This window comes from Salvelinus namaycush, chromosome 18 (assembly GCF_016432855.1).
Source record: "Salvelinus namaycush isolate Seneca chromosome 18, SaNama_1.0, whole genome shotgun sequence".
NCBI classification, from domain to species: Eukaryota; Metazoa; Chordata; class Actinopteri; order Salmoniformes; family Salmonidae; genus Salvelinus; species Salvelinus namaycush.
In genome coordinates this window covers 17099508-17126169 of record NC_052324.1, presented here as the reverse complement: position 1 = coordinate 17126169, position 26662 = coordinate 17099508, and the positions used below count along the sequence as shown (strand labels likewise).

The following is a 26662-nucleotide window of genomic DNA, read 5'->3' as shown; positions in this document are numbered from 1 at the left end:
TACATTTCCGTTGTAGGCTATATTGCCAGGGCTGATAATCAGCATGGTGGGCTGAGTATAGTGTAGTGCTGAATAGAGGTGGTTTATAAAAAACACGTGGTAGTCAAGTTGGGTTTACCAGCTGCAGCTCTATGCTGCATTGCACTTAAAGAATTGTAAGAAATGTATTGACTTCAGATCCATTTCAAACTCATTGATGCGTTGACCTGTTTTCTCCAAGTCATCTAATAGTTTTTCGCAATAATATGTAAGAAGCTTAACCACACTGAAACCATAATATACATAAGGGTCATTCAGCAAACTGATATTAATGAAGTCAATGTATTGAATAACAATAATTGAATAACAAAGTAATATACTTGTATCATCTGATTGAATATGCGTGAGGGTGTTTAATCTGTGTTTGCTGTTGTGTATTGTCTGATTACTGTCGTAACTGTTTGTATTCTTGCTTTGACGTTGTGTCCTTTGTCGAACCATGCAATTACCGTAATTATTCTGATTGTGAAAATGAGCACACTAACCTACTCTGCTGGAACAATTAGGGGACACACAAGAGGAAGGTATTAATATAGTAATGACATACCACTACTGTCATGTTCACTGAAATGTAGCACAGGAAAGTGCTTTGTATGTAAGGTATGTGTATGTTTAAAAAAATACAAGATCAAAGATGTTGTAATGGGAGAGAACTATGACAGGAAAATATTTTTCTCACGCTGTATATATGTTAGCGTTGTGTGTCATTGTTATACTATTTGTCAACTGGGTCGTTGTATGTATATCTCATGCCATATCTTGAATGACATTTTACTGCAAATAAAAACGGTGAATCTAAGCAACTGTTTGGAGGCTGAAGTTAATCAATGAAATGTATTTATATAGCCCTTCTTACATCAGCTGATATATCAAAGTGCTGTACAGAAACCCTGCCTAAAACCCCAAACAGCAAGCAATGCAGGTGTAGAAGCACGGTGGCTAGGAAAAACTCCCTAGAAAGGCCAGGGGTTGCCAGTCCTGAACCAGGCTATCCTGGTAGTGGGATAGTGGGATCGAGGGGCAAGTGTTTAAATTGTGCAGTATTCATTATAAGGGTCTTGTAGCAGCAGCAGTTGTGTTGTTTGTTTAGTGTGTGTGTGTGTGTGTGTGTGTGTGTGTGTGTGTGTGTGTGTGTGTGTGTGTGTGTGTGTGTGTGTGTGTGTGTGTGTGTGTGTGTGTGTGTGTGTGTGTGTGTGTGTGTGTGTTTGTTTGTAAAGGTGCAGAGAATCAGAGCAGGTGGTCAGTCCAGTTTAACTGTTCAGCAGTCTGATGGCTTGTAGATAGAAACTGTTTCTGAGCCTTTTAGTATCAGACCTCATGATCTGATACCATCTGCCCGATGGTAAGTGAGTAAACAGCTCATGGCTGGAGTGTGTGGGGTCCTTGATGATGCTGCAGGCCTTCCTCAGGCTGAATTTCGAGTACATGTCCTGGATGGGTGGGAGCACGGCCCCAGTGATGTGCTGGGCCGTCTTCACCAGCCGCTGGAGGGCCTTGCGGTCGTGAATGGAGCAATTCCCGTACCAGGCCGTGATGCAATTGGTCAGGACGCTCTCGATGGTGCAGCAATAGTATTTGGAGTGGACCCGGGGTGGCATGATGAATTTCTTCAGCCGCCTTAGGAAGTAGAGACGCTGTTGCTTCCTCTTGACAAGAGTGGTGGTGTTGTTGGTCCATGTCAAGCCCTCGATGATGTGGACGCAGAGGAACTTCAAACTGTTTGCTCTCTACTGCAGTCCTGTTGATGTGGATCGGGCCATGTTCCCTCCTCTGCCTCCTGAGGTCAATAATAAACTCCTTTGTTTTGCTGACGTGAGAGAGGTTGTTGTCCTGGCACCACAATGCCAGGTCACTTACCTTCTCCCAATAGGCTGACTCGTTGTTGTTATAAGGCCTAGAACCGTGGTGTCGTCAGCAAACTTGATAATAGACTTGGTGTTGTGACAAAGCCACGCGTCGTGGGTGAACAGGGAGTACAGCAGAGGGCTGAGGACACACCCTTGGGGGGCCCCTGTGTTAAGAGTCATTGTAGAGAAGGCGTTGTTACCAATCCTCACAGCCTGTGGTCTGCCCGTCTGGATGTCCAGGATCCAGTTGCAGAGGGTGGTGTCCAGACCCAGGGTTCTGAGCTTGGTGTCGAGCTTAGAGGGAACAATAGTTGAATGCTGAACTGTTGTCAATTAATAGCATTCTCACATAGGTGTTCCTCTTATCCAGATGTGTTGCGGCCGTGTGAATAGCAATGGAAATGGTATCTTCCGTGTATCTGATCTTGTTGGCACAAACATGTATAGAAGAGTCAATAAACAACAGAGCAGCACTATAAGCTTCAGAGGTGATGGATGCGGGTGGCTAGGCTAGAGTTTTTGGAGTTGGGGGTTACTGTGTGGCTGTGTGCAAGGGCACGGGGTCATCTGCGTTGTTGCATTCCACTAGTAAAAACCCGAAGCTCCCATCATGCACCAGCGCGAGGCAGGGGCAGGGAGTCAGTCACGAGGTTAGGGTTAACTCTGTCCCTCATCCTCTCCTCCCAGTCCTTTTGTTCCTGCTGCCACAGATGGTCACGGCCCCGTGTGACTGTCACATCCCCCATGTCACAAATGCGATGGTCTAGGTCAGACATACACACTGTAACAGTCCTCAGGAAAGCCACTCTGTAACTTCATCACATCTTGTAGATTTTGTCTTACTTACATAGCATATGTAAGTCAAGCATCATACATGTAGAAGTCTTAGTTCGTTTGTTATTAATATTTTAAGACGAGCAGATTTGCTGTATCTCTTATGTTCACACAGCTCATGACTAGAGGCTTCCTGGGGTATTCTTTGAAGAGAGAATCACAAAATGTATCTGAAGGTCATAAAATACAGTGTGTTGTGGTATTCATTCAGATAGAGCCTCATCCTTTCTGAATCCTCTTCCTTTGTCCAGTGAATAGTTGAACTGATCTGAAATTCTGAGAATGTAGTTACCCATCCTTCTTGTCTGATAGAGCAATAATGTTTGCATAATGGGTTAGGCGGAAGCACACTTGAATAGATTATAGAATCAAGCCTGCTTCTGCTAAAACAAGGGGAATTTCTTTTGTTAGATTTTTTCTTTTCTGTATAGTGTAGCTACAGTCCCTTCAGAAATTATTCATACCCCTTGACTTATTCCACATTGTGTTGTGTTACAGCATGAATTCAAAATGGATTAAAAAATAAATAATTCTCAACCATTTACACACACTTCCCCATAATGAGAAAGTGAAAACATGTTTTTAGAATGTTTCAAATGTATTGAAAATTAAATATGGAAATATCTCATTTACATACTTATTTACACCCCTGAGTCAATACTTTGTAGAAGCACCTTTGGCAGTGATTATAGCTGTGAGTCTTTCTGGGTAAGTCTCTAAGGGCCTGATTCTGACCCGAGTTAAGCGGGTGTAAATGGAACGTAATTCCCTTTTTTTGCACTTTTTTCTCTATGCGTATTCTGACGATTAACTTAAGCATGAGAATACCGTGCTATTCACCTGCTATTCATTTTGGGTGGAGATTGAATAAATGAAGGTGTGGCGGAGGTGTGTTCACAGATACGTTGTATTCTGACCTTGACTTAATTCCCTAATAATTCCACCACCGTTACATGTGAGGAAACCATAAATAAGGTCTAGCGAACCTACCGGTTCCAAGTGGAAACAGCATCTACTCTATTTTTTCAGATAGAAATAACACCATTCTCCATAAACGGGTTGGTTGTTTAAATCAAATCAAATGTTATTTGTCACATGTGCCGAATACAACAGGTGTAGACCTTACCGTGAAATGCTTACTTATAAGCCATTAACCAACAATGCAGTTCTAAGAAAGTAGAGTTAATTAAGAAAATATTTACTAAATCAATCAAAGTAAAAAAAGAAAAACAAAGTAACACAATAAAAAAGCGAGGCTATATACAGGGGGTACTGGTACTGAGTCAATGTGCGGGGGTAGTCGAGGTAATTTGTACAGGGGAGAACACTCTGGATCCAAACCTGTGTGAAGGAAAAGATATTTGACAAGTCATTGACAATTATACATCTATGACATAACCCCAATGATGGTCGTTGTAAGGATTCTACACAGTGAATTACTCACATGTGGTTGATAGTGCAGATAACAGACACAGCAGTTCCATCCTCAGCCATCACAGATACATGTGTGGTGCCCATGGTGTCCAGGTATGGAGTGACTATGTTGTACTGGGCATCATGGGTCTCATCACCGCTAAACATGGCCCTGAAGTGGTCAGCAAACTGCTGCTCAGTGAACTTAAGTGCTCTCTGGTCAAAGGAAGGAAATGGACCTTGATCAGGGATGTTGGAGTTACACTATATGTTGCATTACAGTAGCAACAGTATACTGTATGTTGAACCACTAGCCACTTCTTGTTTCACCCTCTTGGATGGTTTGCTGTTCAGTTTGGAATAAACTGTACACAGTTCTTAAGATCTGAATTAAATATATTGAGAGCTGGCTTTGTATGTGAGTGACATATAGATCCTATTAAGTTACTATTCTAATTCCTAATTCTATAGTGAGTGATTTGAAAAGGTGTTTAGCCCTGAGGCATGGCTGCAGAATCCTGTGATGCCATAGTCAGATGCCTACGAGTATACAGCCATGTCTCAGGGCTAGCAGGTGTGCAGTGATAAGACATCTTGTGAACAATCTGTGAAAGAAACCTAGGAATATCTGATCACAGTAGTTTAATAGATTCTGCTTCAGCACATAAGATTGTAATAATCCTTTGCTGTTCCTGGCTGACGACAGCTGAGCATAAAGGAGAGAACTCAATAAATCCGTAGCTCAGTCTCAGTGCTGGTGGCAGGCCTCTGGTAAATGCCTTCAACAACAGGCCCCCAAACAACATTTGGAGTTACTGTGATAGCAAATGGCATTAAAACAAACATGAATTCTAGTGAGGTTAGCTGCTCATGTTCCACATTGCAATTTATGGATCAAAGCTCTCAGTTTCCACAGAAGCCAGTAACACAGGCTTATGACTTCACTAACTTCACTAGAGTAAATGACCCACACAGAAATGTGATATTGGCTAAATGGGGACTTTTCTCACATTTCCTGACCACTCCACTCTGTCAAAATGAGCAGGGATGGATAGTAATTTAAGACTGGAGCACAGCAAAGCTTGCAGCAGTGCCTTAGACTCCCGAGTGCCACAGTGGTCTAAGACACTGCATCTCAATGCTAGAGGTGTCAATACTGATCCTGGTTCGATTCCAGGCTGTATCACAACCGGCTGTGATTGGGAGTCCCATAGGGCGGTGCACAATTTGCCCAGCGTCGTCCGGGTTAGGTCTTGGCCGGGGTAGGCCGTCATTGTAAATAAGAATTTGACCTTAACTGACTTACCTAGTTAAATAAAGGTCAAAAATAGCTGATGCTGTATATAATGCTCCCTTGTCACTCAACATGAGCCTGAGAGTACCCTGTTGGGGTTAAACAGCACTTAGATCATTAGATTTACGAAGCGTCTTGGTCTTGACCTATACTGTATCATTCCTTAATGATTTCCTATGCCTGGAGTCTTGTGGAACTTACTCCTGAGTTAGTGTGGATCACGGGTGTACTTCCTTAGTCCGTTGGAAAACTTACAAGCTTCGATGTAGCGTTGATAGGTTAATAAAGAGTATTTGCTCTCCCATCAGAGAAGCTGAGTTTAGGGTGTATTCTATAGACAAAAGTCAAATGTAATAAGGAGGTGGGAATGCATGTTATCTGGTCTCCATGAGGCTTTCAATCTTCACATTCTTATAATTAATGTCAGTTATGCATCAGTTTAACCAAATATCAATAAGCTAATGATGATTGTTTATGCTCTACATAAGAGCATATCTTTTATGTTGCAGATTAAATCCTCTGCTACTTTTCCAGTGTAAAAAGCATCTGCCCCTTGGTTTGCAATTTTCTCCAATGTGTCAGCAATTTTTTCGAACTTCACAGTGTCTCCAACCTTCAGCAGGATTCCATCCTTATCTAGAAACAACTGACTAGAGGACAGGTCAAATGTCATTTTCTTGCAATGTGATGACAGAATGATGGCTTGACAGTTGCTCTCTTGAAATACTTTTAAACAAAATATCAGCTTGTTTTACGACTTTTTAATAAACAATGTAAATGTAAACACTGTATAGCCCTAAAACATGGTTCAAACTATAATGTTGATATCATGAATGGTAAGTCCTTATATCCATAGCTTTGTCCATGAATTTCAGAGTGGTACAATTTTTCCAGCCCCGTCCCTCAGCTGTTGACCAAATCATTGGGAGGATGGCGCTTTGTTATTGTTTGAACTGCAGATTGGCGCTGCAGGTCCGGGTGTTTCTTACCGTAATGTTAGGGTGGTTCTCATCCCTGTTGATCAGTGGGATAAAGCAGCCCAGGACAGCAGACTTCTCTCTCTCTCTCCACAACGGTCTTCGGTCACGGCATCTATCTATCTCCATATCCCTGAGATTGTTATTATTTACTGATTGTAGCTTAGTTGATGTTTGTCTGGTTTCATACGCACCGTAATGGTAGGGTCTCATCCCAGTGGGATGAAGTGGCTCAGGACCTGGGGTATATGGAAACCCTCTCTGGCCAGCTTGATGGTGGTATGGAAGAAGCTGGCCCAGGGGAGTTTCCCAAACAGCCAGTCTGCCTGCTCATACCCATGGATCTCTCCAGGGACACCAATCCATTGGCTGGCTGGAATCAGGGGTGGGGGAAAACAGACTTTTTACACACCATTTATCTCTCTCTCTCTATCTGAAATGGTCTTCAGTCATGGTATCTATCTCCATATCCCTGAGATTGCTATCACTTACTGATTGTAGCTTAGTTTGTTTGTCCGCAACATGTTTAAAGGCCCAGTGCAGTCAATTTTCCTCTGTTTAATATATTTTTCCACATTATGAGGTTGGAATAATACTGTGAAATTGTGAAAATGATGAATTAATTTTAATGTAAGAGCTTTTTGAAAAGACAGCTTGAAATGTCAGCCTGTTTTGGTGGGATGGAGTTTTGGCCTGCCTGGTGACATCACCTCCTCCCCACTCCCAGCAGGACCGATTCCAGGCATGAGCGACATAAGCGATTGCTTAGGGCCCCCGGCTGCAAGTGGCCCCAACCAAACATTATTATTTTTTATTTATTTTTAACCAAAATACAGGTATCGGGTCTAATTTGAAATGCAAACAGCCCCCATGGTTTAACAACAACCCCACCCCTCCCAATTTGCCAGTTACCCACTGATATGTATAAAAGGGTTATACCTGCAAGAAAGTGGTAAATCATATTATTTTTACCATTTTAATTGAAAACAATGACAGTAAGGTACTTAATTGTTACCATTGAGATAAAACATGTTTTTAAACGTCTGCATTGGACCTTTAAGCCTATCAGGAGTGGATTTATTTTAGAGATTTTGCCAAGCCATTCAATTTCGACTAGTATAGTAATTTCTCAAATTTTCTGTGGAAGTTTGCCCTATTATGTTTACAAATGAAGATGATGTTGGTTTATAGTCTGTATAACAAACTGACTAGTGGTATTAAAAACAAAGCCAACTGACTGGCTGTTCACTGTGTGTGGTCTTGGCTCACAGCGCAGCACATGGCATTTTTGGCCATTTGTCCAGTTTAGTGCGTTTATAATCCCATTTTATTGAAAAGGGGAGAAGTCAAAAGGAAGCCGCAAAACCATCTGCCTCTTGCAGTGAGAGGAGAACCAGAAGCAGGCTGACATTAGCAGACAGCTTGTCAGAACGGAGGCAGGAGTTTTGAGGTCTGGAGAGGAAAGGTAATTTATGGAAATTAATCATATATATGACTGTAGTGGCTCTAAATGTCATCATTAAATAATGATTTTAAACCAAGGAATGAAAATCCTTGCCTATAAACCAGCATAGTGTGTTTGTCACTTGACATACTGCCTTAATCAGTAAGATATAGCTGCCCCAGGATTACTGGAGTTCCACAGAATTCCCACCACGATGCCAACATGAAGGAAAGCTTGAGTAACTAGAAAAACAGCTCACACTGCGCTGAGAAAGGACATGCTTGTCAGCAACAGAAACAAGTCAAGCCATGTTCATGTTTAGTCATTTTCACTCCAAATACCTGTCATCAGTTGAAAGATCTGTGGGCATCCACTCAGTAGATCAGGATTAAACTCCTGAGGGACGGACCGTGCCTTTGAAATCAACAAAGGTACATGGCATGAAAAGTGTTTATCCCCCCTCTGAGATTTCAATAGTTGAATGTCTGTGTGGTATCTTGTAGTAGGGGGATGAAGTGTCCTTACCACCGTTGTCCATCACCGTGAATATGGACCCCCGCCAATGCCCATACTTTGTGGGTTGATGACAGAGGTGCACAGTAACGCAGCAATGGCTCCATCTACTGCCGATCCTCCTTTCTGCAGGATGTCCCCTGATGGGGGTTTACATGTAGTGAGCCTGGCTATCTGTCTGTCTGTGTCCAGTATAGTCCACCAAAATAACGCAAATGCCAACAAAGAGCTCAACATCTACTGTTGATGAACAACCACAAGCTACAGCACCACCCCACCCCCACATACCTCAGGGTGACCTGGACAGGTCACTCACCTTCCAGGAGCACATGAGGACAACAGCAGCCAAGGTCAAAACCAGGAACAAACTCATTGTCACGAATCCCGCCGAAGATGGTGCCTCTTCCTGTTCGGGCGGCGCTCGGTGGTCGTCGTCACCGGCCTACTAGCTGCCATCGATTCTTTTCTTTTTGTTTCTGTTAGTTTGGGCTGATTGGGTGCACCTGTTTTGAGTTTAGTTTTGTGGGTAGGCTATTTAAGGGCAGTAAGCCCGCTGGCTTTTGTGCGGGCTTGTTTCTCTGTTATTTGGTGTTGGATTGTTATTTGGATGTATTATTTTTCCTGGACAGTTTAGTCCTGTGTTTTTGGACTCGTATTTTCATGCGCCCGTGTGTTTCGGGCATGATCGTTTTTCCCTGTCAACTGGAAAATAAATCCACGTTCTTGAATCCCTGCTCTCTGCGCTTGACTCCTCCACCCAGTACTCCTAGCAGCTCTGACACTCATCTCCAAACTAGCTTGCTCAACATGAGGTGCCGCTACCACCCCTCTTTGTACCACAGCACGAGCACTCTCATTCTCAGCAGCAGAATAGACTTTAAAACTGGAGGAGAGGGTATCACTTTTTGAGTGTAAAGCTCTGATAGAGGAAAATGTTGTTGACCATAGGGATTGTTTTTATTGTATTGTGCTCTACTATGTACACACTGACCTCTTACATTTAAGTCATTTAGCAAACACTCTTTACCAGAGCAACTTACAGGAGGAATTAGGGTTAAGTGCCTTGCTCAAGGGCACAGGCAAAATTTTCACATAGTTGGCTCAGGGATTCAAACCAGGAACCTTCAGTTACTGGCCCAATGCTCTTAACTGCTAGGCTACCTGCCGCCCTCTTGGCCACGTTCCAGGAAATTAACTTTAAAACTGGAACATTTTCTCTCAGCCTCGCGTAGAATAGCAGGAAATTAGCTCAGGGATTCTTGAAAGTCGGGACAATCCTTTTGCTGTTGCATTCTTTTAGCTTAAAATGTACATTTAGGGGAATTTTATAAGGGAAAAGTTTTGTTTTTGGAATTTTTTAAAACTTTCAATTTTATGAATTTCCATGCTGGCTCTAAGCCTGGAAATGCCCTTGTCCGGAGCAAAGGATCCCAATTTCAAACTGTCCAAAAAAGTGTTTAATTTTGTTTTAAAGAAACTGGCAAAAATGTATATTAACTGAACATTTTTCGTGTGTAGTTTCTTGCAATAGCCCTCTTTGACTTCAAATAATATTTCTCTCAAAACTTTGATTCCTAAAACATGTGTCCAGAGATTTGGTCAACTCCGTCAGATTTGTATAAAATCCTAAATTAATCAGGAATGAGCAGGGTCAGTTCTACCATAAGGACCCCTTATTCATGTCCTCATTACATGTAGTGCAACAGGACCACTCATGGTCTGTAAAGTTCTCTACATTTGATAGATTTAAACAAACAGTTGTCTATCAACAATGACAAGCCACCGGGGTCTGACAATCTGGATGGAAAATTACTGAGGATAATAGCAGACGATATTGCCTCTCCTATTTGCCACATCTTCAATTTAAGCCTACTAGAAAGTGTGTGCCCTCAGGCCTGGAGGGAAGCTAAAGTCATTCCGCTACACAAGAATAGTAAAGCCCTCTTTACTGGCTCAAATAGCCAACCAATCAGCCTGTTACCAACCCTTAGTAAACTTCTGGAAAAAATGGTGTTTGACCAGATACAATGCTATTTCACAGAAAACAAATTGACAACACACTGTCAGTACTCTTATAGGAAAGGACACTCAACAAGCACAGCACTTACACAAATGACTGATGATTGGCTGAGAGAAATATGATAAAATGATTGTGGTGGGTGTCTTGTTAGACTTCAGTGCAGCTTTTGACATTATCGATCACAGTCTGCTGCTGGAAAAACGTATGTGTTATGGCTTTACACCCCCTGCTATAATGTGGATAAAGAGTTACTTGTCTAACAGTGTAACGGTTTTTGTCGTCTGAAGAAGAGTAGTCGGACCAAAGCACAGCGTGGTAAGTGTTCATGTTTTTTATTTACACTGAACACTAAACAAAATAACAAGAGAATAAATGAAAACCGAAACAGTCCTGTAAGGTGCAAAACACTAAACAGAAAATAACTACCCACAAAAACCATATGGGAAAAAGCTACCTAAGTATGGTTCCCAATCAGAGCCAACGATAGACAGCTGCCTCTGATTGAGAACCATACCCGGCCAAAACAAAGAAATACAAAACATAGAAAAAAGAACATAGAATGCCCACCCAAATCACACCCTGACCAAACCAAAATAGAGACATAAAAAGCTCTCTACGGTCAGGGCGTGACAAACAGACAGTAGCGGATTTAGGTATTGGCGACATGGGCAGCCGCCTAGGGTGGCATCTTGCCGGGGGCGGCACGGGACGCCCGCACAAAACAATTGGAATGGTGACATTTGAGCGATCGGTTTTCTATCGCTCATTTGCACGTCAGGTCAATGAAGCTTGTCGGAGTGGACGTGTCACGTTCCTGACCTGTTTTCTGTTGTTTTGTATGTGTTTAGTTGGTCAGGACGTGAGCTGGGTGGGAATTCTATGTTGTGTGTCTAGTTTGTCTGTTTCTATGTCCAGCCTAATATGGTTCTCAATCAGAGGCAGATGGTAATCGTTGTCCCTGATTGAGAATCATATATAGGAGGCTTGTTTTGTGTTGGGATTTTGTGGGTGTTTGTTACCTGTCTCTGTGTTTGTGTTCTGCACCAGATAGGTCTGTATCGGTTTTGCACATTTGTTATTTTGTATGTTGTTTGTAGTGTTTCACTTGTTATTTTATTAAACATGTTGAACACTAGCCGCGCTGCACTTTGGTCCTCTCCTTCACCTATGGAAGAAAACCGTTACAGAAACACCCACCAAACCCGGACCAAGCAGCGTGGCAACGGGCAGCAGCAGCGGTACCAGGAGGAATGGTCATGGGAGCAAATTATGAACGGAGAAGGACCCTGGGCTAAGGTTGGAAGGGATCACCTCCCATGGGAACAGCTGGAGGCAACCGGAGAGAGGAACTGGTGTTATGAAGGTACATGGCTAGCACGCAAACCCGAGAAGAAATCCCAAAAATTTCTTGGGGGGGGGCTAAAGGGTAGTGTGGCAAAGGCAGGTAGGAAACCTGCGCCCACTTCCCATGCTTACCGTGGAGAGCGGGAGTACGGGCAGACACCGTGTTATGCGGAAGAGCGCACGGTGTCTCCTGTACGTGTGCATAGCCCGGTGCGGGTTATTCCACCTCCCCGCACTGGGCGGGCTAGATTGAGCATTGAGCCAAGTGCCATGAAGCCGGCTCAACATATCTGGCCTCCAGTACGTCTCCTCGGGCCGGTGTACATGGCACCAGCCTTACGTATGGTGTCCCCGGTTCGCCTACACAGCCCAGTGCGGGTTATTCCACCTCCCCGCACTGGACGGGCTACGGGGAGCATTCAACCAGGTAAGGTTGGGCAGGCTCAGTGCTCAAGGGAGCCAGTACGCCTGCACGGTCCGGTATATCCGGCGCCACCTTCCCGCCCCAGCCCAGTACCTCCAGTTCCAGCACCACGCACTCTCCCTATGGTGCGTGTCTCCAGCCCGGTACCTCCAGTTCCGGCACCACGCACCAGGCCTACTGTGCGCCTCAGCAGGTCAGAGTCGGCCGTCTGCTCAACGCCGCCTGCACTGCCTGTCTGCCCAGCGCCGTCTGAGCCATCCGTCTGCCCAGCGCCGTCTGAGCCATCCGTCTGCCCAGCGCCGTCTGAGCCATCCGTCTGCCCAGCGCCGTCTGAGCCATCCGTCTGCCCAGCGCCGTCTGAGCCATCCGTCTGCCCAGCGCCATCTGAGCCATCTGTCTGCCCAGCGCCATCTGAGCCATCCGTCTGCCACGAGCCATTAGAGCCGCCCGTCTGTCCCGAGCCATTAGAGCCGTCCGTCAGTCAGGAGCCGCTAGAGCCGTCCGTCAGTCAGGAGCTGCCAGAGACGCCAGCCAGTCAGGAGCTGCCAGAGACGCCAGCCAGTCAGGAGCTGCCAGAGACGCCAGCCAGTCAGGAGCTGCCAGAGCTGCCCTACAGTCATGAGCTGCCCTACAGTCATGAGCTGCCCTACAGTCATGAGCTGCCCTCCAGTCATGAGCTGCCCTCCAGTCATGAGCTGCCCTCCAGTCATGAGCTGCCCTACAGTCATGAGCTGCCCTACAGTCATGAGCTGCCCTACAGTCATGAGCGGTCATTCAGTCCGGAGCTGCCACCCAGTCCGGAGCTGCCACCCAGTCCGGAGCTGCCACCCAGTCCGGAGCTGCCACTCAGTCCGGAGCTGCCACTCAGTCCGGAGCTGCCACTCAGTCCGGAGCTGCCACTCAGTCCGGAGCTGCCACTCAGTCCGGAGCTGCCACTCAGTCCGGAGCTGCCATTAGTCCGGAGTTGCCCCTCTGTCCTGAGCTACCTCTCTGTCCTGAGCTACCTCTCTGTCCTGAGCTACCTCTCTGTCCTGAGCTACCTCTCTGTCCTGAGCTACCTCCTAAATCATGTGGGGGCCTTGGGGAGGATTCTTAGGCCAAGGTCGTGGGCGAGGGTCGCCACTCAAAGGACGCTAAGGAGGGGGACAAAGACAGTGGTGGAGTGGTGTCCTCGTCCTGCGCCGGAGCCGCCACCGCGGACAGATGCCCACCCAGACCCTCCCCTTGAGTTTTAGGGGTGCGCCCGGAGTTCGCACCTTGAGGGGGGGGGGGTTCTGTCACGTTCCTGACCTGTTTTCTGTTGTTTTGTATGTGTTTAGTTGGTCAGGACGTGAGCTGGGTGGGAATTCTATGTTGTGTGTCTAGTTTGTCTGTTTCTATGTCCAGCCTAATATGGTTCTCAATCAGAGGCAGATGGTAATCGTTGTCCCTGATTGAGAATCATATATAGGAGGCTTGTTTTGTGTTGGGATTTTGTGGGTGTTTGTTACCTGTCTCTGTGTTTGTGTTCTGCACCAGATAGGTCTGTATCGGTTTTGCACATTTGTTATTTTGTATGTTGTTTGTAGTGTTTCACTTGTTATTTTATTAAACATGTTGAACACTAGCCGCGCTGCACTTTGGTCCTCTCCTTCACCTATGGAAGAAAACCGTTACAGGACGCCCTGATCCTAGTTTGTGAGCTAGGCAGGCTACTGCCTGGGAAGGTCTCCCACTCAGAAGTACGGGATGGGGAGGGGGGCGGGGGTAGGTTGACCTCAGGTCTCCCCACTTGAAGCCCGAGGTAGGGGGAGCGGGGGAATCTAACAAATAGTGCACCTCTAACTTTGTACAGTACTAATGCAATTAGTAAAATCAGTCACACTGAAATGCTGCCAAATAAACCACCATTCATTCATAATACTGTGAGTATATTGTTTCACAAACATATTGTTGTATTTTTTTCTGGTTTGTGTACGAAATCGTTAAGAATAATATAAAACCAGTCTGCACACCACCAAGGTGAATTGGTTTAGTCTTGACTCTTGGTTGACAGTGTTGAGGGATGGGTAATGTATCGATGCCAAATCAACACAAATGTTTGGTTTGGTCGAGACAAGTAGAAATGTGTGTGTGTGTGACTAAGAAGATACCGAGAACAATTAAACTGTGTATGACCTGACCTGGCTAGAACTCTGAGAAACTTACGATATGACAGGGAGTCCTTTCAAGGTTCCTCTAATCTCGGGGGAATGGAACTGCTAGCTTGGTAGTGATAAACAGTGGTGAGAACCATGGGGAAGGATACAACCCACCTACTGTTCGTGTGTATGTACAGTGGGGCAAAAAAGTATTTAGTCAGCCACCAATTGTGCAAGTTCTCCCACTTAAAAAGATGAGAGAGGCCTGTAATTTTCATCATAGGTACACTTCAACTATGACAGACAAAATGCCCAAACATACCGCCAAACACACCGCCCGGGCAACGAAGGAGTGGCTTCGTAAGAAGCATTTCAAGGTCCTGGAGTGGCCTAGCCAGTCTCCAGATCTCAACCCCATAGAAAATCTTTGGAGGGAGTTGAAAGTCCGTGTTGCCCAGCAACAGCCACAAAACATCACTGCTCTAGAGGAGATCTGCATGGAGGAATGGGCCAAAATACCAGCAACAGTGTGTGAAAACCTTGTGAAGACTTACAGAAAACGTTTGACCTCTGTCATTGCCAACAAAGGGTATATAACAAAGTATTGAGATAAACTTTTGTTATTGACCAAATACTTATTTTCTACCATAATTTGCAAATAAATTCATAAAAAATCCTACAATGTGATTTTCTGGATTTTCTTTTCTCATTTTGTCTGTCATAGTTGAAGTGTACCTATGATGAAAATTACAGGCCTCTCTCATCTTTTTAAGTGGGAGAACTTGCACAATTGGTGGCTGACTAAATACTTTTTTGCCCCACTGTATGTGTGTAGGCATTCTACTGTTTGTGTGGAGGTATGTGCGTAAGTAGGGAGTGAGTTATAAAATGGATGTCTTTGTATTGTGGACTTGAGAACGTTCTCGTGAATAAACTGTACGAACCTTTTGCAGAAGCTGAGTCTTTGCCTAATTATTATTATACCCAGGGTCTTATAAACCTCAGGGATTGGTCAAAGCTTATTGATTGTTAGTTATTATCATTGGGATTGAAAATTCTCGTGACAGCTTTATGAGTATAATATTATGCATGTAATGAAATAGGCTAGTATAACACTTATGTTTGTTAGCCTATGTTACTATGTTGCTTGCTATGCTATTACACATAGGGCAACAATATTCCGTTTTCTGTCCAACTAGCTTACATAACATTGGATATAATTTCACACAGTTTCATCATGATAATGTGTGTAGCCTGCAGCAAAACGATTACAACCTAACTAGCACATGATTTATTTGGTTGACTTTCATTGAGGTGACATCATAAAGGTTTTGTGTGATTGTATTGACTAGGTCCTGAGCTCAGTAAAAGGAATTTCCGATGCTGTAGGCTAACTTCAAATATATCTATATTATGCAGATATTTTGTATCTTTTGTGATATATTTAGTCTTTTGGGGTGTCTTATGCCTAGAATTAGCCTAGGAGGTTACACATGTGTGTGTGTGTGGGTGTGTGGGTTCACACACATGTGTTTATTTGTGCATCCCTGCATTACATAAACAAAACAAATAATTTCCCTTTTTCAAAGTTTTAAGTTTCCACATTGTAGGTAACAATGATGATTTTATTATTACTGGGTATGTATGTGGGTTGTTCCACCTCCATAAATTCTGTGACGTGTGAAACTAATGCCCATCTGCTCTCCATTAGAAATACTTGTAGTGGCATCCCCACCAAATCCTGCTGCTGAGGATGAACCACTGTCTACAGACCCTGCTGACTGGCCTTCAGTTCTGACAGAATTCGGACACAACTAGTGGTTCAAGTGAGGTACCACCTAAATTTGTTTTCCCAAGGAATGAGAGTAATGGAAGAAGACCTTGGTGAGTGGTGAAAAAATCCCTAGAAGTTGGTTGGTGTATTCTGAAAGAAACAACAGCCTCTTCTACTTCTGCTGCAAACTCTTTTCTAAGAAGAAAATTAATTTAGCAAACTCACAACTGACAGACTGGAAACATGCAAGTTCTTTGCTGACTTCACACGACAGCAGCCCAGAACACCAAAGCTGCATGAAAACATGGAATGAACTGGCAATGAGGATCAAAAAAGGGGAAACAATTGATAAGCATGAGATGGCACTTGTGGAGGCTGAGAGGATAAGATGGAGAGAGGTGTTGACACGTCTGTGTAACGGCTGTCTTCGGGTGAAAGAGAGGAGGACCAAAATGCAGCGTGATGATAATCCATATTTTAATTAGGATATTTAAACGACGAACAAAAACAACAAACTGACAGAAGGAACCGAAAACGCTACAGTCCTGAACATGGGAACACAGAACAGATGAACACACGAACAGGAACAATCACCCACAAACAAACAGTGAAAACAGGCTACCTTAATATGGTTCCCAATCAGAGACAATGACAAACACCTGCCTCTGATTGAGAACCATATTAGGCCAAACAACAAACCCAACATAGAAACACAAAACATAGAATGCCCACCCAGCTCACGTCCTGACCAACCAAACAAAGACTAAACAAAGGAAATAAGGTCAGGAACGTGACAGTACTCCCCCCCCCCCCCCCCCCCCCCCCAAGGTGCGGACTCCGGCCGCAAAACCTGAACCTATAGGGGAGGGTCTGGGTGGGCATCTGTCCACGGTGGCGGATCTGGCGCTGGACGTGGCCCCCACCCCACCATAGTTAATCCTCGCTTCCGTGGCCTCCTCTTAACGGCGACCCTCCAAATTAACCCCACTTGACTGATGGGCGCCTCTGGACGGAGGGGCAGCTCCGGACTGAGGGGCAGCTCCGGACTGAGGGGCAGCTCCGGACTGAGGGGCAGCTCCGGACTGAGGAGCAATTCCGGCATCGCCGGCGTGACAGGCAGCTCTGGCAGCTCCTGGCTGACTGACGACTCTGGCAGGTCCTGGCTGACTGACGGCTCTGGCAGGTCCTGGCTGAATGACGGCTCTGGCAGGTCCTGGCTGACTGACGGCTCTGGCAGGTCCTGGCTGACTGACGGCTCTGGCGGCTCCTGTCTGGCGGGCGGCTCTGGCGGCTCCTGTCTGGCGGGCGGCTCTGGCGGCTCCTGTCTGGCGGGCGGCTCTGGCGGCTCCTGTCTGGCGGGCGGCTCTGGCGGCTCCTGACTGGCGGGCGGCTCTGGCGGCTCCTGACTGGCGGGCGGCTCTGGCGGCTCCTGACTGGCGGGCGGCTCTGGCGGCTCCTGACTGACGGACGGCTCTGGCGGCTCCTGACTGACGGACGGCTCTAGCGGCTCCTGACTGACGGACGGCTCTAGCGGCTCCTGACTGACGGGCGGCTTTGAAGGCTCAGGACAGACGGGCAGCTCAGACGGCGCTGGGCAGACGGGCAGCTCAGACGGCGCTGGGCAGACGGGCAGCGCAGGCGGCAGCTCAGACGGCGCTGGGCAGACGGGCAGCGCAGGCGGTGCTGGGCAGACGGCCGACTCTGGCCTGCTGAGGCGCACAGTATGCCTGGTGCGTGGTGCCAGAACTGGTGGTACCGGGCTAGGGACACGCACCTCAAGGCTAGTGCGGGGAGCAGCAACAGGGCGTACAGGGCTCTGGAGACGCACAGGAGGCTTAGTGCGTGGTGCTGGAACTGGTGGTACCGGGCTGGAGACACGCACCACAGGGCGAGTGCGTGGAGGAGGACCAGGGCTCTGAAGACGCACAGGAAGCCTGGTGCGTGGTGTTGGCACTGGTGGTACTGGGCTGGGGGCGAGGAGGTGGCACCGGATATACCGGACCGTGAAGGCGTACTGGAGCTCTTAAGCACCAAGCCTGCCCAACCTTATCTGGTTGAATGCTCCCCGTAGCCAGGCCAGTGCGGCGAGGCTGCGCCTTGGTCTCCTTCAAACAACGGACGTTACAGCACCTCAGATGTCAGCCACACTGACAGTTGTCAGTTGTGACTAGAATTGTGTCACTGAAGGAGGAGCCCCACATAAAGGAACATTTTATGGGGGTTTTGGAGGCAGAGGAGTCCACAGACCAACATTTGGCATGCCTGATTCTCAAAAGATGAGAGGAGCTAAAAATTCATTTTGAGGACTGCAGAGGACAGTCTTATGATAATGAGCTAACATGAGAGGCAAAAACAAAGGTGTCCAAGCCAGACTCCTGGAAATGAATCCACAAGCTCTATTTATGCCATGTGAGGCTCACACATTGAACCTGTTTGTGGCTGATGCTGCTAAAAGTTCTGTCGATGCCACAGGTTACTTTGGCATCTTACACAAACTGTACACCTTGTTCTCAGCCTCCACACAGTGATGGGCCATCTTGAAAAAAACATGTGGATATGACTTTGAAGATGTGGACTGAGACAAGGTGGGAGAGTAAAGTTAAGGGCGTCGAGCCGTTGAGGTATCATGCAGCAGCGGTGAGAGAGGCACTGATTGAGGTGAGTGATCAAACCAAAGACCCTATGATAAACCATTATTTCCGGGTTGGAGCGAGTAGTCGCATTCCGCATTCCGCTTCGCTCCACAGGTAGTATTACCATTTCATTTTCATTTTCATTACAGTACAACGGTTTGATTTGTTTGATCTTAGCTAGCTACATAGCCGTCTTTGTATCAAAGATAATTGTGTAGTTATTGAGGTTCGCTAGCCAGCTATTTTCGTCCTAACGTAACGTAACGTAGTCAACACTGCTAGCTAGCCAGCTAGCCACCGAATAGCAGCACTGTAGAAACGATTACATTACAACGGAACGACTTGATTAGTGTAGTGTTAGCTAGCTACACAGTTGTCTTTGCTATCTTTGATTTGTTTGATCTCTACATAGCCGTCTTTGTATCAAAGATAATTGTGTAGTTATTGAGGTTCGCTAGCCAGCTATTTTCGTCCTAACGTAACGTAACGTAGTCAACACTGCTAGCTAGCCAGCTAGCCACCGAATAGCAGCACTGTAGAAACGATTACATTACAACGGAACGACTTGATTGCGTAGTGTTAGCTAGCTACATAGTTGTCTTTGCTGTCCTTGTATCCAAGATAATTGTGTAGTTTAGAGAAATTTAGAGAAATTGTCGAGATTACCTAGCCAGTTAGAGGTTACCTAGCCAGCTACACTTTCAAACAAAGTCAACAACGCAGCCACTGCTAGCCAGCCTACTTCACCAGCCAGCAGTACTATATCATTTTAGTCAATAAGATTTTATTTTTTTTTGCAACGTAAGCTTAACTTTCTGAACATTCGAGACGTGTAGTCCACTTGTCATTCTAATCTCCTTTGCATTAGCGTAGCCTCTTCTGTAGCCTGTCAACTATGTGTCTGTCTATCCCTCTTCTCTCCTCTCTGCACAGACCATACAAACGCTTCACACCGCGTGGCCGCCGCTACTCTAACCTGGTGGTCCCAGCGCGCACGACCCACGTGGAGTTCCAGGTCTCCGGCAGCCTCTGGAACTGCCGATCTGCGGCCAACAAGGCAGAGTTCATCTCAGCCTATGCGTCCCTCCAGTCCCTCGACTTCTTGGCACTGACGGAAACATGGATTACCACTGATAACACTGCTACTCCTACTGCTCTCTCCTCGTCTGCCCACGTGTTCTCGCACACCCCGAGAGCTTCTGGTCAGCGGGGTGGTGGCACTGGGATCCTCATCTCTCCCAAGTGGACATTCTCTCTTTCTCCCCTGACCCATCTGTCTATCGCCTCCTTTGAATTCCATGCTGTCACAGTTACCAGCCCTTTCAAGCTTAACATCCTTATCATTTATCGCCCTCCAGGTTCCCTTGGAGAGTTCATCGATGAGCTTGACGCCCTGATAAGTTCCTTTCCTGAGGATGGCTCACCTCTCACAGTTCTGGGTGACTTTAACCTCCCCACGTCTACCTTTGACTCATTCCTCTCTGCCTCCTTCTTTCCACTCCTCTCCTCTTTTGACCTCACCCTCTCACCTTCCCCCCCTACTCACAAGGCAGGCAATACGCTTGACCTCATCTTTACTAGATGCTGTTCTTCCACTAATCTCACTGCAACTCCCCTCCAAGTCTCCGACCACTACCTTGTATCCTTTTCCCTCTCGCTCTCATCCAACACTTCCCACACTGCCCCTACTCGGATGGTATCGCGCCGTCCCAACCTTCGCTCTCTCTCCCCCGCTACTCTCTCCTCTTCCATCCTATCATCTCTTCCCTCTGCTCAAACCTTCTCCAACCTATCTCCTGATTCTGCCTCCTCAACCCTCCTCTCCTCCCTTTCTGCATCCTTTGACTCTCTATGTCCCCTATCCTCCAGGCCGGCTCGGTCCTCCCCTCCTGCTCCGTGGCTCGACGACTCACTGCGAGCTCACAGAACAGGGCTCCGGGCAGCCGAGCGGAAATGGAGGAAAACTCGCCTCCCTGCGGACCTGGCATCCTTTCACTCCCTCCTCTCTACATTCTCCTCTTCTGTCTCTGCTGCTAAAGCCACTTTCTACCACTCTAAATTCCAAGCATCTGCCTCTAACCCTAGGAAGCTCTTTGCCACCTTCTCCTCCCTCCTGAATCCTCCTCCCCCTCCTCCCCCCTCCTCCCTCTCTGCAGATGACTTCGTCAACCATTTTGAAAAGAAGGTCGACGACATCCGATCCTCGTTTGCTAAGTCAAACGACACCGCTGGTTCTGCTCACACTGCCCTACCCTGTGCTTTGACCTCTTTCTCCCCTCTCTCTCCAGATGAAATCTCGCGTCTTGTGACGGCCGGCCGCCCAACAACCTGCCCGCTTGACCCTATCCCCTCCTCTCTTCTCCAGACCATTTCCGGAGACCTTCTCCCTTACCTCACCTCGCTCATCAACTCATCCTTGACCGCTGGCTACGTCCCTTCCGTCTTCAAGAGAGCGAGAGTTGCACCCCTTCTGAAAAAACCTACACTCGATCCCTCCGATGTCAACAACTACAGACCAGTATCCCTTCTTTCTTTTCTCTCCAAAACTCTTGAACGTGCCGTCCTTGGCCAGCTCTCCTGCTATCTCTCTCAGAATGACCTTCTTGATCCAAATCAGTCAGGTTTCAAGACTAGTCATTCAACTGAGACTGCTCTTCTCTGTGTCACGGAGGCGCTCCGCACTGCTAAAGCTAACTCTCTCTCCTCTGCTCTCATCCTTCTAGACCTATCGGCTGCCTTTGATACTGTGAACCATCAGATCCTCCTCTCCATCCTCTCCGAGCTGGGCATCTCCGGCGCGGCCCACGCTTGGATTGCGTCCTACCTGACAGGTCGCTCCTACCAGGTGGCGTGGCGAGAATCTGTCTCCGCACCACGTGCTCTCACCACTGGTGTCCCCCAGGGCTCTGTTCTAGGCCCTCTCCTATTCTCGCTATACACCAAGTCACTTGGCTCTGTCATATCCTCACATGGTCTCTCCTATCATTGCTATGCAGACGACACACAATTAATCTTCTCCTTTCCCCCCTCTGATAACCAGGTGGCGAATCGCATCTCTGCATGTCTGGCAGACATATCAGTGTGGATGACGGATCACCACCTCAAGCTGAACCTCGGCAAGACGGAGCTGCTCTTCCTCCCGGGGAAGGACTGCCCGTTCCATGATCTCGCCATCACGGTTGACAACTCCATTGTGTCCTCCTCCCAGAGCGCTAAGAACCTTGGCGTGATCCTGGACAACACCCTGTCGTTCTCAACTCACATCAAGGCGGTGACCCGTTCCTGTAGGTTCATGCTCTACAACATTCGCAGAGTACGACCCTGCCTCACACAGGAAGCGGCGCAGGTCCTAATCCAGGCACTTGTCATCTCCCGTCTGGATTACTGCAACTCGCTGTTGGCTGGGCTCCCTGCCTGTGCTATTAAACCCCTACAACTCATCCAGAACGCCGCAGCCCGTCTGGTGTTCAACCTTCCCAAGTTCTCTCACGTCACCCCGCTCCTCCGCTCTCTCCACTGGCTTCCAGTTGAAGCTCGCATCCGCTACAAGACCATGGTGCTTGCCTACGGAGCTGTGAGGGGAACGGCACCTCCGTACCTCCAGGCTCTGATCAGGCCCTACACCCAAACAAGGGCACTGCGTTCATCCACCTCTGGCCTGCTCGCCTCCCTACCTCTGAGGAAGTACAGTTCCCGCTCAGCCCAGTCAAAACTGTTCGCTGCTCTGGCACCCCAATGGTGGAACAAACTCCCTCACGACGCCAGGTCAGCGGAGTCAATCACCACCTTCCGGAGACACCTGAAACCCCACCTCTTTAAGGAATACCTAGGATAGGATAAAGTAATCCTTCTAACCCCCCCCTCCCCCTTAAAAGAGTTAGATGCACTATTGTAAAGTGGTTGTTCCACTGGATATCATAAGGTGAATGCACCAATTTGTAAGTCGCTCTGGATAAGAGCGTCTGCTAAATGACTTAAATGTAAATGTAAATGTAATAAAGATTGAGGCCCAGTCCTTGTCAGAGGAGGTGGGATCATACCGCTTCATCATCTGTACAGTGGTGTGGTATGACATCTTGAGCCAGATACAACATGTGAGAAAGCTGATGCAGTCTCCCAGTATGCATGTGGATGTTGCAGTCAGTCTTCTCAGAAGGACAGAGAGAGGTCTCAGCAACTACAGGGCAACAGGCTTTATGACTGCACAAACGTCAGCCAAGGATATTTGCGAGGGTATGAATGTAAAGGCCATTCTTCAGTACAACAAAAAAAGGCTGAGGTCCACAAAGCGCACTTTCATAGGAATCATTTGATGAGCCTTTGAGTGATGCCCTGAAGAAGTTGGAGGTGACATTTTTCAGTGTCGTTGCTGATGCTGCAACCTCAGACCTTCAGGAAAGATTTTCCACATTGTAAAATGTGGGAGAGAAGTTTGGAGTGCTGCCAACCTTCCAAAGTCTCTCAAATGAGAAGCTGACAGAACAATGTGAGGCCCTTAGTATGACACTGCACTATAAAGAACACTCAGACTTGGATGGCAGAGAGCTTGCACAGGAACTGAAGAACTTACCTGACTTGCCATCGAAGACCATGACCCTGCTTGAGCTGCTGATATTTATACACGAAAGGGAGCTCTCAGAAATGTTTCCAAATTTGTGGACCACTCTCAGAATTAGTCTTACTCTTCCAGTGACCCTAGCTGAAGCAGAGAGGAGTTTTTCAAAGCTGAAGCTCATCAAATCCTACCTGAGGTCCACCATGTCACAGGAACGCCTTAGTGGCCTTTCTGTCATCAGTATTAACCAAGCAATTGTTGGGCAGATTTCTTATGATGATGTAATTGATAACTTTGCATCAAGGAAGGCAAGAAAGGTCAGGGTTTAGATGGCAGTTGTGCAATTAAGTTTGTGTATTTCTTGTTTGAAGTGCACTAGTGTAATAATCAGGTTCTCTTCTTTAAAAGTGTGTTATTCTATTTGTGTATTTGTGTGATATTGTAACGCTTGTCGCCTGGAGGAGAAGAAGAGGACCAAGGTGCAGCGTGGTAAGTGTTCATATCATTTAATAAAATATGCAACACTAAACAAAATAACAAACACGACAAACGCACAGTCCTGAAAGGTGACACAAACACTAAACCGGAAACAACCACCCACAAACACAGGTGGGAACAGGCTACCTAAATACGATTCTCAATCAGAGACAATGATAGACAGCTGCCTCTGATTGAGAACCATATCAGGCCAAACACACAGAAATACAACACAAGGACAACATAGAACACCAGACATAGAATGCCCACCCAAACTCACGCCCTGACCAACCAAAACAGAGACATAAAAAGGATCTCTAAGGTCAGGACGTGACAGTACCCCCCCCCCCCCCCCCCCAAAGGTGCGGACTCCGGCCGCAAAACCTGAACCTATAGGGGGGGGTCTGGGTGGGCATTTCACCGTGGTGGCGGCTCTGGTGCAGGACGTGGACCCCGCCCCACCTTAGTCTTGGCCCACTTAGAGCGGGGACCCTTACCGCCGACCCCAGACTGGGGACCCTTGCAGCGGGCCCCGAATAGACGGGCGACTCCGGCAGCGCCGGACCGGCGGGAGACTCCGGCAGCGCCGGAGTGAAAGGCGGCTCCGGCAGCGCCGGAGTGACGGGCGGCTCCGGCAGCTCCTGACTGACAGGCGGCTCCAGCAGCTCCTGACTGACGGGCGGCTCCCGGCAGCTCCGGACAGAAGGGAGACTCCGGCTGCCCCGGACAGGAGGGAGACTCCGGCTGCTCCGGACAGGAGGGAGACGCTGGAGGCTCCGGACTAGAGGGCGACGCTGGAGGCTCCGGACTAGAGGGCGTCGCTGGAGGCTCCGGACTAGAGGGCATCGCTGGAGGCTCCGGACTAGAGGGCGCCGCTGGAGGCTCCGGACTAGAGGGCGACGCTGGAGGGTCCGGACTAGAGGGCAACGCTGGAGGCTCCGGACTAACGTCCTTCGTTGCAGGCCTCATGCCATGGATCCTCACCTGAGGCTTCGTGCCCTGGATCCTCACTGGAGGCTTCGTGCCATGGATCATCACTGGAGGCTTCGTGCCATGGATTATCACTGGAGGCTTCTTGCCATGGTACATCACTGGAGGCTCTTGCCATGGATCATCACTGGAGGCTTCGTGCCATGGATCATCACTGGAGGCTTCGTGCCATGGATTATCACTGGAGGCTTCTTGCCATGGATCATCACTGGAGGCTTCGTGCCATGGATCATCACTGGAGGCTTCGTGCCATGGATTATCACTGGAGGCTTCTTGCCATGGATCATCACTGGAGGCTTTGTGACATTGATCATCACTGGAGGCATCGTGCCATGGATTATCACTGGAGGCTTCTTGCCATGGATTGTCACTGGAGTGGAGAGACACACAGGAGGCCTGGCTCTGGGAGAAGGCACAGGACTCACCAGGCTGGGGAGACATGCAGGAGGGTTAGTGCTTAGCACAGGCATAGAACTCACCAGGCTGGGGAGACATGCAGGAGGCCTTGTCCTTGGCCGAGGCACCGGATGCATTGGACCGCGGAGGCGCAGTGGCGGTCTCGAGCGCAGAGCTAGCACCACTCGTCCTGGCTGGATCCCCCCTGTAGCCCGGCAATTGTGGGGAGTTGGAATAGGCCGCACTGGGCTGTGCTGTCGAACTGGAGACACCGTGCGTAGGGCTGGTGCCGTATACCCCGGGCCGAGGAGACGCACAGGAGACCAGATGCGCTGAGCCGGCATCATCCTTCCTGGCTTGATGCCCACTCTAGCCCGGCCGATTCGAGGAGCTGCGATGTAACGCACCGGGCTATGTGTGCGCACTGGGGACACCGTGCGCTTCACCGCATAACACGGTGCCTGCCCAGTCACTCTCTCGCCACGGTAAGCACGGGGAGTTGGCTCAGGTCTCCTACCTGAGTCCGCCAATCTCCCTGTGTCCTTCCCCCCAAAAACATTCTGGGGCTGCCTCTCGTGCACTTTTCCTCGCGCCAATTCCTCATAGCGTCGCCGCTCTGCTTTTGCTTTTGTGCCCATGGTCCTTTGCCGTCCGAGATTTCCTCCCATGTCCAGGAGTCCATTCTACCACGCTGCTTGGTCCTTTGGTGGTGGGTGGTTCTGTAACACTTGTCGTCTGGAGGAGAAGAAGAGGACCAAGGTACAGCGTGGTAAGTGTTCATATCATTTAATAAAATATGCAACACTAAACAAAACAACAAACACGACAAACGCACAGTCCTGAAAGGTGACACAAACACTAAACCAGAAACAACCACCCACAAACACAGGTGCGAACAGGCTACCTAAATATGATTCTCAATCAGAGACAATGATAGATAGCTGCCTCTGATTGAGAACCATATCAGGCCAAACACACAGAAATACAACATTTTTACAACATTTTTACAACATGCGCATCATCACTAGCACACTACGATCCACCCCGCTTCCCTGGCTCCTTGTCCTAGCAAACATCACCCCCGCACATATCCGAAGACTTGAAACTACCCACAAAATGATTGGAAAAGTCTGCAACGCCCCACACCTACCAATCCATGTGGAGCTCTTCAACCCACCAAAGAAAAGCCTCCCCTCAAGAAAGCCAATTTGGAAAGACCCACCCACTGACGAATTCAACAAAAATCTTACCTGGACACACGAATGATAGTCACTGGACCGGACAAATAAGCACCTCATCACTACCCCACACAACAGCCCCCTGGTTTCAACCTCCCCAGGAAGGAGTGGTCCACCCTCAATAGGTTCAAGACTGGCCACCTCCCATGCCTCGCCAACCTCCACTGATGGGGCAAAAATGAAGCCCCTTATGTGCTTGTGGGGTGGAGCAAACTATAAACCACATTCTTGAAGTCCCAGTGGAGACCTACTCCCCCTCAACACAGCAGGACCGGAAGCAACCGCTTGGCTCTGGGATTTTGTATTTGCGAAATAAATAAATAACATCTG

General features: G+C 47.8%; 1 pseudogene; it reads right to left on the bottom strand.

Annotated features, from left to right (window-relative positions):
* Window positions 1-256: 256 nt before the first annotated feature.
* On the bottom strand, window positions 257-25732 carry LOC120062842 (annotated as a pseudogene).
* Between the last annotated feature and the right edge of the window lie 930 nt (window positions 25733-26662).